Source organism: Schistocerca cancellata, chromosome 3 (genome assembly GCF_023864275.1).
Source record: "Schistocerca cancellata isolate TAMUIC-IGC-003103 chromosome 3, iqSchCanc2.1, whole genome shotgun sequence".
Classification (NCBI taxonomy): Eukaryota; Metazoa; Arthropoda; class Insecta; order Orthoptera; family Acrididae; genus Schistocerca; species Schistocerca cancellata.
Window position 1 is genome coordinate 819,980,445 of NC_064628.1, and position 18,445 is coordinate 819,998,889.

Genomic DNA, 18,445 nt, shown 5'->3' on the forward strand with positions numbered 1-18,445 from the left:
CGCTATAATAGTCACAAACATATGGCTCACAATTTTAGACGAGCAGTTTGTAACAGGTAGGTTTTTTAAATTAAAATACAGAACGTAGGTATGTTTGAAGATTTTATTTAGGTTGTTCCAATGTGATACATGTACCTTTGTGAACTTATCATTTCTGAGAACGCATGCTGTTACAGCGTGATTACCTGTAAATACCACATTAATGCAATAAATTCTCAAAATGATGTCCGTCAACCTCAATGCATTTGTCAATACGTGTAACGACATTCCTCTCAACAGCACATCCATTGACAATGCGCTGACGTATGTTGTCAGGCGTTGTCTGTGGATCACGATAGCGAATATCCTTCAACTTTCCCCACAGAAAGAAATCCGAGGACGTCAGATCAGGTGGACGTGCGCGCCATGGTATGGTGCTTCGACGACCAATCCACCTGTCATGAAATTTGCTATTCAATACAGCTTCAATGCTATGTGCCGGACATCCATCATGTTGGAAGTACATCGCCATTCTGTCGTGCAGTGAAACATCTTGTAGCAACGTCGGTAGAACATTACTTAGGAAATCAGCATACATTGCACCATTTAGATTGCCATCGATAAAATGGGGGCCAATTATCTATCCTCACATAATGCCGTACCATACATCAACCCGCCAAGGTCGATGATGTTCCACTTGTCGCAGGCATCGTGGATTTTCCGTTGCCCAATAGTGCATATTATACCGCTTTACGTTACCGCTGTTGGTGAATGACGCTTCGTCGCTACATAGAACGCGTGCAAAAAATCTGCCATCGTCCCGTAATTTCTGTTGTGCTCAGTGGCAGAACTGTACACGACGTTCAAAGTCGTCGCCATGCAATTCCTGGTGCTTAGAAATATGGTACGGGTGCAATGGATGTTGATGTAGCATTCTCAACAACGACATTTTTGAGATTCCCAATTCTCGCGCAATTTGTCTGCTGCTGATGTGCGGATTAGCCGCGACAGCAGTTAAAACATCGCATTATTATTTTTTGCAGATCGTGGATGACGTTTCACATGTAGCTGAACACTTCCTAGTTAAGTCCCATAGTGCTCAGAGCCAATTTTAGAACACTTACTGTTTCCTTAAATAACGTAACTATCCGGCGAACGGTCCGGACACTTGGATGATGTCCAGGATACCGAGTAGCATACATAGCACACGCCCGTTGGGCATATTGATCACAATAGCCATACATCAACACGATATCGACCTTTTCCGCAATTGGTAAACGGTCCATTTTAACACGGGTAATGTATAATATCGTCCGTACTGGCGGAATGTTACGTGATACCACGTACTTATACGTTTGTGACTATTACAGCTCCATCTATCACAAAGCCTAAAGGAGGTCCAACTAAAACATCATATTTCTTTGCGTACTACACGAATATGTAATAAAAAATGGGGATTCCTATTTAAAAAAAAAAACGCAGTTGTATCCGTTTGACCTATGGCAGCGCCGTCTAGCGGGCCAACCATAGTGCCATCTGGTTTCCCCCTTCAAGCTAGACGAGTTTCGTTCTTTGTAGTTTTTTCGTTTGACGCTTATTTCGTGAGATATTTGGCCGGGTCACAATCAATGGACCACCCTGTATAATACTCTGAGTCCCGCTATTTTTTCCCTCCGCCACACCACTGAATTTTTTATAGTATTCAGTTTGTGAAACAGAACTGCGTTAATACAATTTATTAATTACAGAAAGTTGCACTTTGGTGTGGCATTTGTAATCAATAACCGATTCAATAATTATGTACACCACCTGAGGGAACGTAATAAAAGTTTAACGTGACGGCCTTCATTTCCACAAAATACGTTACCTGATTGAAAAAGCGAAGCACCCATAAGTGGAGGGCGAAACAAAATGAAACTCCATAGCTTGAGACCGATTTCAGTGATTTAAAAATCGATTCGAATTTGCAAAGAACTTGGCAGTATGAGCCCACTTATATCTGTGACACTGCACCTTCATACCCTGGACACTGGTACTGAGACGGAAGTTACGTCGGAGCCAGTCAAGCATGTTCTATCGTGGTCATATCTGGGGACCTTGCTGGCCACTAGAGTACCCCAACTACACACAGACAGTTCATAGAGACAGGCGGCTTGTGTCGAAGAGCATTGCCCTGTTGACCGACACCACAATACTGTTGACACGGGTGTTGACACATGAAGACATAGGATGTCCGTGACGTACCTCCGTGTCATCAGAGTTCCCTCAATCAATAGCCTGGCTGCTGCTAATTCCGACCAATGGTGCCGAATAATGCAAGATGATGAAGGGATCCCATTAGTTGTTCTTGGCAGCTGCAGGTATGAAGGGACTACGATGCACATGGTGCACAACACGGCGATCCTCCCTTATTGTGATCAGATGGGTCGACTGCAACCTTCAGGTTGTAACCGCGACTGGTATGATCCCGGAATGGCCATGAATGAAAGCGCGGCGGGACCGAACGGGAGCGGTCCGCGAACAAACAAGACGGGCGAAGGGGAAGGATGGACACACACAACGACAGATGACCGAGCAAGACACGAAGAACAACAACATGCAAGAAGCAATGGGGTAACAAACGAAAACCTCACGAAATCAACAACAACCACGCAGACACAAGCAAGGTAAACACGATGTCTGTTAAGGGAGATATGGAGGCACTCACGCGAATATCAGACTACCTCCCTGCGTTTTTTTTTCTTTATTGTGATTTTAAAACCCGTAGAACAGGTAGGCTGGCGGCAGCTCAATACGCCGCTCTTCAGCCAAAGATAGCACAATGAGAAAAACAGAGAAGACACATGAGTTGGAACAAAACGGCGGGGAAAAAACAGTAGACACATGAACATAAAAAAAACATGAAGCCATTCACACTCGATGACACTCCACACTACAGACTGTTGACACAAAGCACAAACACTGAAGATGTCGATGGCACTGGTGAACGATGGAGTGTGACGGTGAACACTGAACACTAAACACGACGACACACACGAGACACTGATGGCGATGATCTCCGGCGCGCGAATGTCCACTTAGCGTGTGCGAGTCCAGGGACCTGCCAAGAGGGGAATAAGGGTGAGGTGGGGGAGAGGGGAGAACAAGGATGCCAATGGCTGAGGAGATGGGGGAGGTGGAGAGGGACAGGGGAGGGGAAGCCTGGGGGAGGAGTGGGAAGAAATGGAGGAGGGAGGGAAGAGGGAGAGAAGGGTGGGAGGGTGCCCAAAGGAGCAAACACAGGAAGAGGGTGGAGGATCAAAGTTGGTAGGAGGGGTAGATGGAGGGGAGGAGGGAATCATCAGGGAGAGGGAGCTGGCGGAAGCCACCTCGGGAGAGGGTAAGGAGGGTTGAGAGATGGAGACTGGGTGGGACGTAGGAATACAGGCGCGGCAGCGGGCGGGGGTGGGAGAGGATGGGCGAGACAAGTGGGTGAGGAGGATCGAGCTTGCGGGAGGTGTACAGGCTTGCTGTGTTTTTTTTTTTTTTTTTCTTTATTGAATTTCAATTCCCCCCGAAGGGGGCGGGCTGGCAGCAGCTTAGTATGCCGCTCTTCAGCCTACAGATTTTGTGACAAAGATCAGGAGAACAAATAAGAATAAAAAACAGGCGATAAAATCGGAGACTTAGAGAGTAACAAGGCGAAAAGAAATCGTGGAACTTAAAACAAACAACAGAGGGATGATGATGCTAATAAAAATATATACGAAGCAGACAGGGAAAACAATAGACAATTTAAAAAAAACATGGCGGCAGTCTGGATTCTGTTCGCAAAAGACATAAAATTCACACCTAGCGACAGCATGGTTTCTTTTCGCAACACGAGAAAGACAAACAACACTAAATAGTCACTGGAACACTGCACTAAAAAGTTGGCAAATGTGACACCACAGTCGAGAGCAGGTGGGGGGAAACTGGACAGAAGATGGGAAAAAAAAGGGGGAAAGGAGAGTAAAAGCGAAGGGGGGGGGGGGAACCGGGAAAGGAGCTGATGGAGGATGAGGACCCATAAGAGGGGTAGGGGGCAGACGCGACAGGGAGTGGGGTAGGCAGAGGAGGGGAATACAAAAGGACTGGGGGGGGAGAAGGGAGGTAGGGAGAGGTTTAGTGGGGAGAAAACAGGACGGAAGGGGGCTCGCTGTGTGAGAGGCAGGCGTTTAAATACATTGTAGGGTACGTCGCTATTGGCCACTAGGACCACGTGCTCCACAGTGGCGCCCTCACATTATACGCGGGCCAGGAGCGCGGGCAGCCACGGCTTATGGCGCGACGGATGCAGAGACCTCTAGTGGTAATCGAGGTCCATGCCCTCTGGCGCGGATTCGAAACCCGCTATGCTCGGTACCAGACTTCACGACTAATATACATGCTCACATGCAGTCCAACATTAGGCTTCTGTTATAGCCGAACGCCCCACATATCTGGACATTGCATGATTGGTCTTGCTGACCAAATGGAGACCCACAATGACGTCTCTGTCAAACTCTGTAAGATGCAGATACTGTTGTGTCTAACGCAAGCCCGGTATCCTTGACAATGATCACTTAAAATCTGACACTGTTCAAGTTCCTTGTATACCGCACCAAGCCTGATAAGAACACTTAACACAAGCAACGCTAATGTATCCTGGTTGCCGTTTTACAAGTCACAGAGAACTGCTACTCCAATCATTTACCTGCCCCCACTGGTGTGTTCGTGCACGTAGTTACATTGACATCTGCCCATGTCTCCTGGGTACTTCACATTTTTGGATGGCAGTAAATATCAGTTTTCGAACACAGCTACAGTCATTGCAGATACTCTTTACTAAAATCAATGAAACTATTCTAAACTTCTCTTCACAAACTAACATTTAAACAAACATATACAATATACTCACTTGATAATAATTATGTTAGGGCCACCTTCGTAAGTTTTCGGTATTACTTTGAGATAAATGAAATGTTGGGAGCCATATTTTTAATTATCTGCAATACTGAAATTTATTGCTGTTGTGAAACTGCGCTGCATACATGCATTCTCGCATGGCAGGCATGAGTGCAGCTGAACGTAGCTCTGTATCTACCAACAATGACTTTGGCTGAAGTTTATTGCTTATTGACCGAAGTCAAACATGGCCTCTCGTCTGATCTTGAAGTATCTCAAACGAAGCATGGAAACGATGGGTCCTATACTACCAAGATCTCTCCTTAGCGTTTTCCAACATTTTCTCTGCACGTGACCTGAACCTGACTGGTCATTTCAGATTTTTTTCATCTCACTAATCGAATGTATCGGCTTTTCCCTGTTAAGTCCGCTTTCTCAGATGAGTGGTAATGTGCCTGCCTACTACTCAGCAAGCCCAGGTTAAATATTTTCTCCACTCATCATCATCACATCATCACTGACGCGCAAGTCTCCCAATGTTTCGTCACCTGGAATAATACTTGCACCCGAACACCGAACTTCATCGGAAGGGGCCTCCCGGCCAAAAACGCCACACGATCTTTTTTTTTTTTTTCATTTCCTCATGTTGAAAGAAATATGTGCTGGGAATGCTTTATGCCTAAAAGCATTCTAGTGATGAATAATTTTAAGTTATAACTGCAGACTACTGACCCAGAGTGTGAATAGGACTCTCAGGGAAGTTACAACCATCCTGGAAGATGTCCTCCGACTGTAGGGCCGGCAGCGGTGGTCTAGCGGTTCTAGGCGCGCAGTCCGGAACCGCGCGGCTGCTACGGTCGCAGGTTCGAATCCTGCCTCGGGCATGGATGTGTGTGATGTCCTTAGGTTAGTTAGGTTTAAGTAGTTCTAAGTTCCAGGGGACTGACGACCACAGATGTTAAGTCCCATAGTGCTCAGAGCCATTTGAACCATTTGAACTGTAGGGACGAAACGTTGGGTTTCTCTGAGAAATTCGTTTCACCACGACGCTATAGTGCATAACAGATGTCTGTATAAGGAAGTAAAATACAAATGTTTTGTACAACACATTAGTTATATACTTGAAAGTTTGAAATAACCTTTTTTCAAACTCGTCAGTGCGCAAGACGTTCATGCGCTCAAAACAATATCTGACAAACGTCTTCCAAAACTTTGTGGAAAAACTTTTATTCTACTTACCAAATGTTTAATGCTATTTTCCCGCATTTATAGACTGATTTAAGCAACGTCGCGATCAGTTTGTTCCTTTAACTCAGGAAAAGTTCTCACTTTGTTCGCGTAAATAAGCGTAACGAAATGGTTCAAATGGCTCTGAGCACTATGGGACTTAACTGCTACGGTCATCAGTCCCCTAGAAGTTAGAACTACTTAAACCTAACTAACCTAAGGACAGCACACAACACCCAGCCATCACGAGGCAGAGAAAATCCCTGACCCCGCCGGGAATCGAACCCGGGAAAAAAATAAATAAGCGTAACGTAAACACGCAGGAAACAGTCAAATGACATCACGTCGCAAGACCTTGGTGTACCATTTTGGTCACCTCGGCGCAAGACGGTACGACTATTAAATTTCGCCTGCAGCAATCTGCGTGATTCATCCGCAGTGTTACAGGTAGCATCATCTTGGTCTAACTATTAGTTCTCCAAAGCATTCATTTATCTGAGATGATGTACCTCATTCACCGTCCTACATTACACGAGGCATTCTTAAAGGCTCGAACTCCCCGCTCCCCTGAAGCTCGCATCAAACAGTGGCTCTTCGTGTATGAATCGGAAGTTGAAGTGTTATACGAGGATTCTCATCGCGCCAAATCCTACAGTTTCAGTTGGAATTTCGCCTCATAGCTAAAGACGACGTTGCTCGCATAATTTTGATCCACAATTCGGTATTCAAACGTTTCAATCGACGAATTGACACGGTTTCAGCTGGCCCATTTGCGGTAGTCGTTGCGTCCGTTGAACCCTGTAAGGCTACAGGTGAAGATGGTATGTAAGAATTCGCTGCTTGATGGTTCTCGAAATGCTCAGTTTCTTGTAACCGACGGCGATTCGAGCTTCGGGGACTTTGCCTTACCTTCTCATTTACTAAGGCAACATTTTTAGCAGAGCGGCCAGTACGATGTCACTTCGGCGTGTTAAGGTCAGTAAGTTAACTACTTTCCTCAAACTCTTCAATTTTCCTCGAATGGTGGATAAATTGGGTACTTCTGGCAGACAGAAAACTGTATGCGAAATGCGAAGTGTCTAAAGAACTTTCTTCGTATTTATAATATGTTTTGACAACACGTAGTTCGACGGTAAAGTGATTCATTTTCATTCACTGCTCTATCTCTAGATCACAACTAAGAAACAGCAAGCGTTCTCAATCAGTCGGATCGAAAATAGCATGCATTTTAAATTGTGTGTATTCATTAGGACATCCTTTACCCAGCTGTTGGAACTTAAGGGAAAGAAACAGGCTAGTCATTCACCCTAGGTGAAGGTAAAACACAACAACAAAATCTACAAAAATGACCTTGTACAAAGAACCACAAATATTTATCGATTCGATGAATAAACTGTAGAAGAAAAATAGAGCAAAAAACACTGAGTCTTTGGTTCAAATGGCTCTGAGCACTATGGAACTTCTGAGGTCATCAGTCCCCTAGAATTTAGAATTACTTAAACCTAACTAACCTAAGGACATCACACACATCCATGCCCGAGGGAGGATTCGAACCTGCGACCGTAGCGGTCGCGCAGTTCCAGACTGTAGCGCCTAGAACCGGCCGGCACTGAGTCTTTCATCAAGTGTTTTGAGAAACAGTTGAAATTTGTGAAAATTACGGCGACTGTTTTTATTATATTTCTTTTGCACAGTATAATAAATATAATAACGTTGAAGTTGGTGGTGTAAGGGATCAGTTCGCCTTTGGCAGTACCGAGGCGACGACATATTGTTCACATCCCACCTGTTGGGAAGTGCACAAGCGAATGATTACTGTTTACCTTCTCGCCACGGAAAATGTAATGCGCATCTATTTCGAGAGCACCAGGGATCACTCGTACCACAAGGTCACAGTTAAGATCTCATTTCAAGCGGACCATGCAAGATGTCGAGCAAATGAATCTTCAAGTTGCACCTCAAGACATCATTGGTATCCACTTACTAATTACTAGCAGCATAGTCTACATCAAACTGATAAATGAGGAAGTGTGCACAGGTGTCATGCCCAGACATGCTCGTGATTTCAAATTTAGGCCCTCTGATGACTATACAGGGACGGTCACGATGGACCATCCTGGATTTGGCCTCCACACTCTGAGCTGTCAGAGCGGACCGTGAGAAACCTGGGCAACAATGTACGAAATAAATTTAACAATAATGTTACACTGAGTTCATTCTGTCGAAGCAGATTTATTTTCATTCAGGTTGCTAACAAAACGCTACATTCAAACACAATTAATTGTTAATTTTAATAACAATACCAGTAATAATAATGATAAAGGACGAAACAAGGTTCACTCTGTCGAACTTGAACTGTTTTCATTGAGGTTTATAACAAACCGCTCATCTCTCTCCTCTATAATGCAGTCTAATTTGCACATTTGAGTTTCCACTCATAAAGGACAAACGGTTGCACCCATCGCATTCGGAAAAACTACAAAATTAAATTCAAACCTTTCTGAAACTTTTCTCGCTTACACACCCACAAAAAAAATTTAAAGGGGAAAAGTTTGTTGCGTACCATATTTCGGATGATGATTTGGTAAAAGTTCTGCATCAGACGTGAGATTTTAATTTATTACTTCACTATTACTGACTCTATTGCGCAGAAAATTTGCGGACGTCATCAACATATAGTACTGAAGGCAATTATAAAAATATTTTGCTGTGCGGCACACAGTTTAGGAGATATGGCGTGATGAATATAGAGTAACGTGAAAAAACAACTTTTTCTGAAAGCTTAAATATTTCTCTTTTTCAGTGACAATAAATTTTAATGTAATGTAAAAAAAGGTGTCGGAAGGTAGTTCTCAGATCACTTTATCATGTTTAGGTGCCAAATTATAAAAAAAAACACGACTTTCATTTTTTAATTTCTGACGCCCCTGCGTTGTACACCCCTCGATGGCAGCGCTGTGGTCACGCGCCTTGCCGTGTTTACAGTACGTGTCTTGTTTCGGTGAATGGAGTATAGCTCCCTTTAGACGTCTGGCCAGATATAATGATGACAGTGTTCAAACCGCACGGTAACGTGATAAGCCACCTGGCTGAAAACTGGCAAACATATGAGACATATCACGCCTTAAATAGTATGTGGCAGATTAAGACTGAATTGACGATGCATACACCATCCTGCTTAGTTATCAGAGGGCTGCAGGGCCCTTATATTGTATCATGTACAATGTACAGCCAATTACTTGTGATGGTTGCGACCAGGGATGCCCTGTGCGATCGGCAACTGTCAGCGGCGTCGCTCCATCTGCGATGCCCATTGCACTCCCGCTCACTTACGCGGGGGCTGTGAAAGCACACCGCTGTCGAAGGTCGACGACAACATGGCGGACCACACACACCCTTCCACTTGTCTCCGGCCAAACTGCCTAAGAAAGACGATTACTTACACCCACAGTCTAACCTTCTTGAAAAGATGGAGCCGAACCAGGAGTTGTGCCGATTTCTACCGTCTTACTGACGGGAACAGCATCAAATGACTGTCATTCACACTCCGGCATGGAACAAAATGTCTCCACGAAAACACACGAAGCAGTACTTTACGCCATCTGACTATTACCTTCTTCAGATGCATGAACAGAATGAGAACCCCTCATCAGTCGACGCAAAGGACTCTACCACCCAGGTATCTGGTAGAGTAACACTCCTCCCTACTTCTGCATCCCGTCCGTCCCGTCAGCGGCCATAGTGCCTGCACCTACACTGATGGTTCACCTTCTGCTGCTGAGCATGCACGTGAGTGCTCCACTGAAAGTACCCTGCAGCGGGTATTACGTCACATCTGACTCTTGGGCAAATGATGAATCAAAGGATGAATCAGAGAACCCTGTGGGTGTCAAGGATGAGGGTGCTGTGTTCAGCACCACCACGTCGCACTGGTTGCAGCTGCATCGGTAGCTTTGTGTGCCGTCCATGGCAGCCATAAACGATATATCAAACAACTTACTGGAGGGGGCGGCCGATCACACTTCCTGTCTAGCAACAACTGAGATCAATATGTGCACGCTGTAACTTAGCCATATTCCAGGGTATGCTCAATGCAGCGGACACTGATACTGCCCTCCTTCAGAAGGTGCATGACTAAGATTTCACATAACCATTCGGCTACCCGACTTGTGTCTCACATTCGCCTGCCACTGATAGCGGAGTGATGGCCCTCCTCCAAGCAGGTATACTTGCCAAAGACGTCGTGTATCTCCCTGACCCTAGAGGTATAGCTCATACTATTCAAGGAACCAGACATGCCGTCCACATCAGGTCGGCGTCGCGAACGATCTACCTTCTTCGCGGATGCAATCATGCCCCTCTTTATGGAACAGCAGGATGCATTGATACTTGGAGGGGATTTCAACGGCACCCAAGCACCCAGGGGTCAGTTTCAACGTCACTCTCCATGCACATAAATTGCCAAAGTTGTCAATAGCCTCCACCTCGTGGACTTGTGGGAGCACGTTCATGGCGATTAGTCTGATTTTACTCGCTATTCATCAATCAGGTTTACATCTCGCACTCCATTGTCAGGCGTACGAGAGCAGCTGAACTGTGCCCCATAGCGTTTTCTGTGCCATCACCTTCGGCCTTCAGAGGGTATGGCACAGCCGTGGTCCATTGAAGTTGAATGTGTTCCATCTCGCTTCTCCGAAACGTAGGCGGTTCATACAGGATACGGAGGACTCCTGCACTCGCCAGCGCCACGACAGCACGTCTATCTTTCCGTGGTCGTTACTCTGCAACAAGCCTGCTCTTCATAAGATAGAGACGTGGCAGCATGGAGGTGACATCCCACAGATTTCTATTACAGCATTCTATGGGAACGTTCCACATTGCAGCATCTGTCCTCATAGCAGACGATGGTGATGATGAATGACCCAGATCACGATCTTCACGCGCTGCCCCTTGAGAGGGCGATCTTCAGGCCGCGCACTCAGGAACGAGTGGCTCAGAAGGGACCGTCGATGTATCGTATCATTGAAGAAAGACAACACCAGCGAAGGGTCTTGATCCATGTAGTCACGTCAGACGATGGACGACACCTAGACACTTAACACGATATAAGGAATGCCCTTTACACCAACTACAATAGGCAATACTTAGAACATCACCATACCCCAGAGGGGATTATGGAGGTTTCTCAGCTCACTTTTGGCACGATATAGGATGCGGCAATAGATTTGATTGAAGGTGTAATGGAGACGGTAGTCCTTGAAGCGATACAAATGAGAGCCACTCATAAGTCAACAGGACCCGACGGCCTGCCTCTGGAGTTCTACCAGGCTCTCCAGCAATTACTGGCCCCAGCCTAAATGGATATCTGCCGCGATCGACTGTCACCCATCATGCAGCTATCTGGAACCTTCCTTCAAGGTCTGATCATGAGGCAGATCCAGGATCTGCGATTATCAAGCCTTCACGTTACTCAAAAGTGACATGAAGATTTTCACTCGACTTCTGGCTGATCTGTTATGTCATTTCACAGGCGGAGGCATCGTTAGGAGACGATCAACATCCACACTGCATCCTGGCAGATTAAAACTCCCGGACCGAGACTCGAACTCGGGGCCTTTCTTGCAGGAGTGCTAGTACTGCAAGGTTCGCAGAACAGCTTCTATGAAGTTTGGAAGGTAGGAGACGAGCTACTGGTAGAAATTAAGCTGTGAGGACGGGTCGTGAGTCGTGTTTGGGTAGCTCAGTGGTAGAGCACTTGCCCGCGGTAGGCAAAGGCCCCGAGTTCGAGTCTCGGTCCGGCACACAGTTTTAATCTCCCAGGAAGTTTCATATCAGAGCACACTCCGTTACAGAGTGAAAATTTCATTCTGGATCCACACTTCACTCTGTAGACGGCCGCGGTGTCCGAGAGGTTCTAGGCGCTACAGTCTGGAACCGCGCGACCGCTACGGTCGCAGGTTCGAATCCTGCCTCGGGCATGGATATGTGTGATGCCTTTACGTTAGTTAGGTTTAAGTAGTTCTAAGTTCTAGGGGACTGATGACCTCAGAAGGTAAGTCCCATAGTGCTCAGAGCCATTTGAACTGCACTCTGTAGATAACGCGACATGATTGCCCTTGCCCATGCTCGCGAAATGCCTCCCTCGACTTCATCCAGTTCTTTAATAGGGTTCACCAAGCGTTTGTGACGACGGTATTACGACACATGGGGTACCCAGACGCCACCGTAGAGGCAGTGACGTACCTTCTTCGCGGCGCGATTGTGGCAGCGGTACTACGACACATGGGGTACCCAGACACAATCGTAGAGGCAGTGATGTACGTTTTTCGTGGCGCAACGTCTGGGGTGTTGTACAACGGCCGTCTCACGTTGCCGATCCTGATCCAGCGAAGGGCAGTCCTTTCTCAGCGATATTGCACGCCTTTACTTTGGAACGGCTGCTCTGTGGCCTCCTAGAACTCCTTGTGGGGATGACAGTCGGCGGACACACTTTTTGTTGCAGTGTCTTTGCCGATGTTTGGTACTCCTTCCTCGTGACGGCGATGATGTTGGCGCAGCACTGGCCTGGGTAACGACCTACAGCGCGGCATCAGACGGTACTCTCAAAGTCTAAAAGTCATATGCTCTGTCTCTAGGTAAGTGGCTGCCCGATGGGTGCGTCTACCCCTGTGAGTAAGTGACATGATATGTTCCTTGTCCATTGATTTCACAACTGACTTGCGGCCCTCGTTAACTCTCAGCTGGGGTATTCTATTAAACATACCAATGCAGGGCTAACTGATCAACGTCTTAGGACTCTAGATATCCTGCAACTGACGTGATATGCAACGTCTGTTGGGCGTCGTGCATTCCCCACGTGGCATTGACGCTTCCGATCCCACCATCACTGATTAGCTTTTCAGAGCATTCACACAAGGTTGGCGCCAGTGGCGACACCTATAAGGTGCTGACATGAGGAAAGTTTCCACCGATTTCTCATACACAAACAGCAGTTGACCGGCGTTTCCTAGTGAATCGTTGTTGTGATGCCTCGTGTAAGGAGAAGAAATGCGCACCATCACGTTTCCGACTTTGATAAAGGTCGTATTAAAGCCTATCGCGATTGCGGTTTATCATATCGCGACATTGCTGCTCGCGTTGGTCGAGATCCAATGACTGTTAGCAGAATATGAAATCGGTGGGTTCAGGAGGGTAATACGGAACGCCCTGCTGGATCTAAACGGCCTCGTACATTAGCAGTCGAGATGACAGGCATCTTATCCGCATGGCTGTAACGGATCGTGCAGCCACGTCTCGATCCCTGAGTCAACAGATGGGGAAGTCTGCAAGACAACAGCCATCTGGACGAACAATTCGACGACGTTTGCAGCAGCATGGACTATCAGCCCGGAGACCATGGCTGCGGTTACCCTTGACGCTGCATCAGAGACAGGAGCTCTTGCGATGGTGTACTCAACGACGAACCTGGGTGCACGAATGGCAAAACGTCATTTTTTCGGATGAATTCAGGTTCTGTTTACGGCGTCATGATGGTCGAATCCGTCTTTGGCGACATCGCGGTGAACGCACATTGGAAGCGTGTATTCGTCATCGCCATACTGGCGTATCACCCGGCGTGGTTGTATGGGGTGCCATTGGTTACACGTCTCGGTTACCTCTTGTTCGCGTTGTCGGCACTTTGAACAGTGGACGTTACATTTCAGATGTGTAACGACCCGTGGCTCTACCCCTCATTCGATCCCTGCGAAACCCTACATTTCAGCAGGATAATGCACGACCGCATGATGCAGGTCCTGTACGGGCCTTTCTGGATACAGAAAATGTTCGACTGCTGCCCTGGTCAGCAAGTTCTCCAGATCTCTCACCAATTGAAAACGTCTGGTAAATGGTGGCCGAGCAACTAGCTCGTCACAATACGCCAGTCACTACTCTTGATGAACTGTGGTATCGTGTTGAAGCAGCATGGGCAGCTGTACCTGTACACGCCATCCAAGCTCTGTTTGACTCAATGCCCAGGCGTATCAAGGCCGTTATTACGGCCAGAGGTGGTTGTTCTGGGTACCGATTTCTCAGGATCTATGCACCCAAATTGCGTGAAAATGTAATCACATGTCAGTTCTAGTATAATATATTTGTTCAATGAATACCCGTTTATCATCTGCATTTCTTCTTGGTGTAGCAATTTTAATGACCAGTAGTGTATTTAGCATCCGTTACAAGTCTCTATTTTTAAGCTCTTACATCGTCCGATATGTCTTTCAAGCCTGCTGCTGGAGGGCTTAATGCCAACCTGTCTTCCCCACTGCTGTTATCGGACAGTGCAGCGCCTTTCTTCTAATTTGGCCAATTCTTCCTTGAACTAATTTACATCCACGCCGCTCAACGCTTGACATCGGCGAGGGCGATATACACCAACCTGCAACCGAGTAAGGTGCCAAAAGGAAATACCATTTTGCGCACCAGACGTTAGCTTTCTTCACACGCGTGACTTCCGACCGGATAACTGCAAAATTGCTCTTTTTCCTGGACGAAGTGATTTTTCCGAGAGCAAAAACGAATTCTGTGAGATGGATACGCAGCTCCGCCGTCCACTACTTGTTCGGTGACGATGAGAAGATAGACCATCTTTGGCACTACTTAAACAAACGACACGGTACAAGCATATATATCCCAACTACAAGCAATTTTTCTCAAAATTTGCTGGAGCGCTTTCCATAACCCGCTTCGCAGCTGGATTAACCATGATAGAAGAAGCTGAACCACGAACCCTTTTTGTTAGAACTGAACTGCCAAAGGCAACCATATTGCTATGAGGATATACACTCCTGGAAATTGAAATAAGAACACCTTGAATTCATTGTCCCAGGAAGGGACACATTCCTGGGGTCAGATACATCACATGATCACACTGACAGAACCACAGAAACATAGACACAGGCAACAGAGCATGCACAATGTCGGCACTAGTACAGTGTATATCCACCTTTCGCAGCAATGCAGGCTGCTATTCTCCCATGGAGACGATCGTAGAGATGCTGGATGTAGTCCTGTGGAACAGCTTGCCATGCCATTTCCACCTGGCGCCTCAGTTGACCCACGTTCGTGCTGGACGTGCAGACCGCGTAGGACGACGCTTCATCCAGTCCCAAACATGCTCAATGGGGGACAGATCCGGAGATCTTGCTGGCCAGGGTAGTTGACTTACACCTTCTAGAGCACGTTGGGTGGCACGGGATACATGCGGACGTGCATTGTCCTGTTGGAACAGCAAGTTCCCTTGCCGGTCTAGGAATGGTAGAACGATGGGTTCGATGACGGTTTGGATGTACCGTGCACTATTCAGTGTCCCCTCGACGATCACCAGTGGTGTACGGCCAGTGTAGGAGATCGCTCCCCACACCATGATGCCGGGTGTTGGCCCTGTGTGCCTCGGTCGTATGCAGTCCTGATTGTGGCACTCACCTGCACGGCGCCAAACACGAATACGACCATCATTGGCACCAAGGCAGAAGCGACTCTCATCGCTGAAGACGACACGTCTCCATTCGTCCCTCCATTCACGCCTGTCGCGACACCACTGGAGGCGGGCTGCACGATGTTGGGGCGTGAGCGGAAGACGGCCTAACGGTGTGCGGGACCGTAGCCCAGCTTCATGGAGACGGTTGCGAATGGTCCTCGCCGATACCCCAGGAGCAACAGTGTCCCTAATTTGCTGGGAAGTGGCGGTGCGGTCCCCTACGGCACTGCGTAGGATCCTACGGTCTTGGCGTGCATCCGTGCGTCGCTGCGGTCCGGTCCCAGGTCGACGGGCACGTGCACCTTCCGCCGACCACTGGCGACAACATCGATGTACTGTGGAGACCTCACGCCCCACGTGTTGAGCAATTCGGCGGTACGTCCACCCGGCCTCCCGCATGCCCACTATACGCCCTCGCTCAAAGTCCGTCAACTGCACATACGGTTCACGTCCACGCTGTCGCGGCATGCTACCAGTGTTAAAGACTGCGATGGAGCTCCGTATGCCACGGCAAACTGGCTGACACTGACGGCGGCGGTGCACAAATGCTGCGCAGCTAGCGCCATTCGACGGCCAACACCGCGGTTCCTGGTGTGTCCGCTGTGCCGTGCGTGTGATCATTGCTTGTACAGCCCTCTCGCAGTGTCCGGAGCAAGTATGGTGGGTCTGACACACCGGTGTCAATGTGTTCTTTTTTCCATTTCCAGGAGTGTACATGTATCGTGTCCAGGCCTGCTCACTTAGCCCCAGACTCCCTCATTCTCGGTATAAAAAAAAGTAAAGTTCGAGCTTGGGAACCGTAAGGTCATGTGATCGAATCCCGATCGAAGACAGTCTCGCTTTACTTTAAGCTTCACTTCTACATGATGTGACGACATTATAGGAGCTACACATGGCTCGGATTCCACCTTCGGCTGTACATCTCTACTGAGGTACTCCCAGACGACCACACCATACGAATTCACTTTTACATTAATAAAAATCTTAATAACCATATTCCTTTTAGATTTTCTCTCATCTACCTTTACGTAGACATACAGCAATAACATGAAAATGAAGCACAGTATAGAATCTTTGATACAGCAGATACAAATGACACTGAAAGTTCAGACACCACTGTGAGTCTTGTGGTGTACGCATATCAGTTTACGATTTAAGCAGCACATTTCCTACCTACAATGTAAGAGTACTCTTGCAGACTTGACGGAATTGAAATAACTGTAATTTACACAATGTAAGAAATATTTAACTCTCAGCTTCACCCCTTACTTCCTCCACACACAGTTGTGCATGAAAACATAATAAGCCCAATGTAAAGAAAATGTTGCTAACCAACAATGTCATCTGAACACGTTATGAATGAATAATAAAAGATAAAAAAAGAACTTGGTGAAAATATACTAGAAACGGGCCTGACAGCAGTAAAAACACTGATGCTGATTTTAATTTGGATAGTTGTAGTAGGTGCATTAAGTGTTGTAGGTGAGACCGGCATAGCATTATTGAGTTTTTTCCTTTAATTGAGCCTGGTGGAAGATGTTCGATAGATTTTCGCTTGGGTTCGATACATCAGCATGTGGGCAGTGACGATCTCCTTTTGTGCAGGATACCCTGTGCTGATGTGAATGGTCTTCCCTAACCCATTACAGTTTTCTTTCTGAAATGTACTAGATTTGTACAGCACTGGGCTCAGCTAATTTGTCATAGAGTTTTCCACAGTGCAAGAGACAACGTTCCTGTAAAATATGGTGCAGAATAAATAGTTATCACATTTCAGAATATGGGATCTTGTGGGAAACAGTATGGAAATATCTACGACGCAAACAAAAGCTAACCAATCTGTAACCATAGCACTGATGAACTGAAGCCGGCCGCTGTGGCCGAGCGGTTCTAGGCACTTGAGTCCGGAACCGCGCCGCTGCTACGGTCGCAGGTTCGAATGCTGCCTCGGGCATGGATGTGTTAGGTTTAAGTAATTCTAGGGGACTGATGACCTCAGATGTAAAGTCCCATAGTGCTTAGAGCCATTTGAACCATTTGATTAGCTGAAAGGGCCCTTAACAATTATTTGCTTAGAAATTCTCTTGATTCGAGAAATCTGGCGATAGTTACGAACCTAATGAAATGGGTGCGGCTGGTTGACATAGTGGCACGCACACAGTTGAGGCAAGCACAGACCAACGTGACAGATCAAGGTCGTTTCCCACGCAGCGTGGATTTTCAACTGACTAACAGCACATATTGCTAATATAGATATTCCCGTGTTTTGTTAAAGATTATTCATCTGTAAACAAGGTCTTACATAGTAAAGCTGCATCATTTCTCACTTTTCGTTGACACAATTCGGAGAACTGTGACCCACTTTGAAAGTTGTTTCCGGTAGTCGTTGGTGGAGTGATATGCTGAAAGGAAGAAATGTGTTGAGATCTAGTGTCAACTGCGGTTCATTATCCTTTCACTGTACTACTCTTCATCCACCCTGTATCCTGAAATTTTGCGATATATGACAAAATAGACCGTTGGGCTTGACACTACCATGGTACCTTTTATCACACATCTACGCTGACATTTTGGCGACATTCGCAATAAATGGAAACCATATCCACTTGTTCAACTGCATACAGTGTTTTTAAACTCTGAATGGCTTCACGAGCAGGTCTGCTGATCGATACAACAGCAGAGTAGAGACTGATAGGATTCGAGCGCATGGATAAACACACGAACCGTACCTGAGCCATGTGTTTATTTACGTCTGCTACAGCACAGGCAGACGTTTATGGGATCTCTTCTCATGTGGCGAGGCAGTGGCTTGCGGCG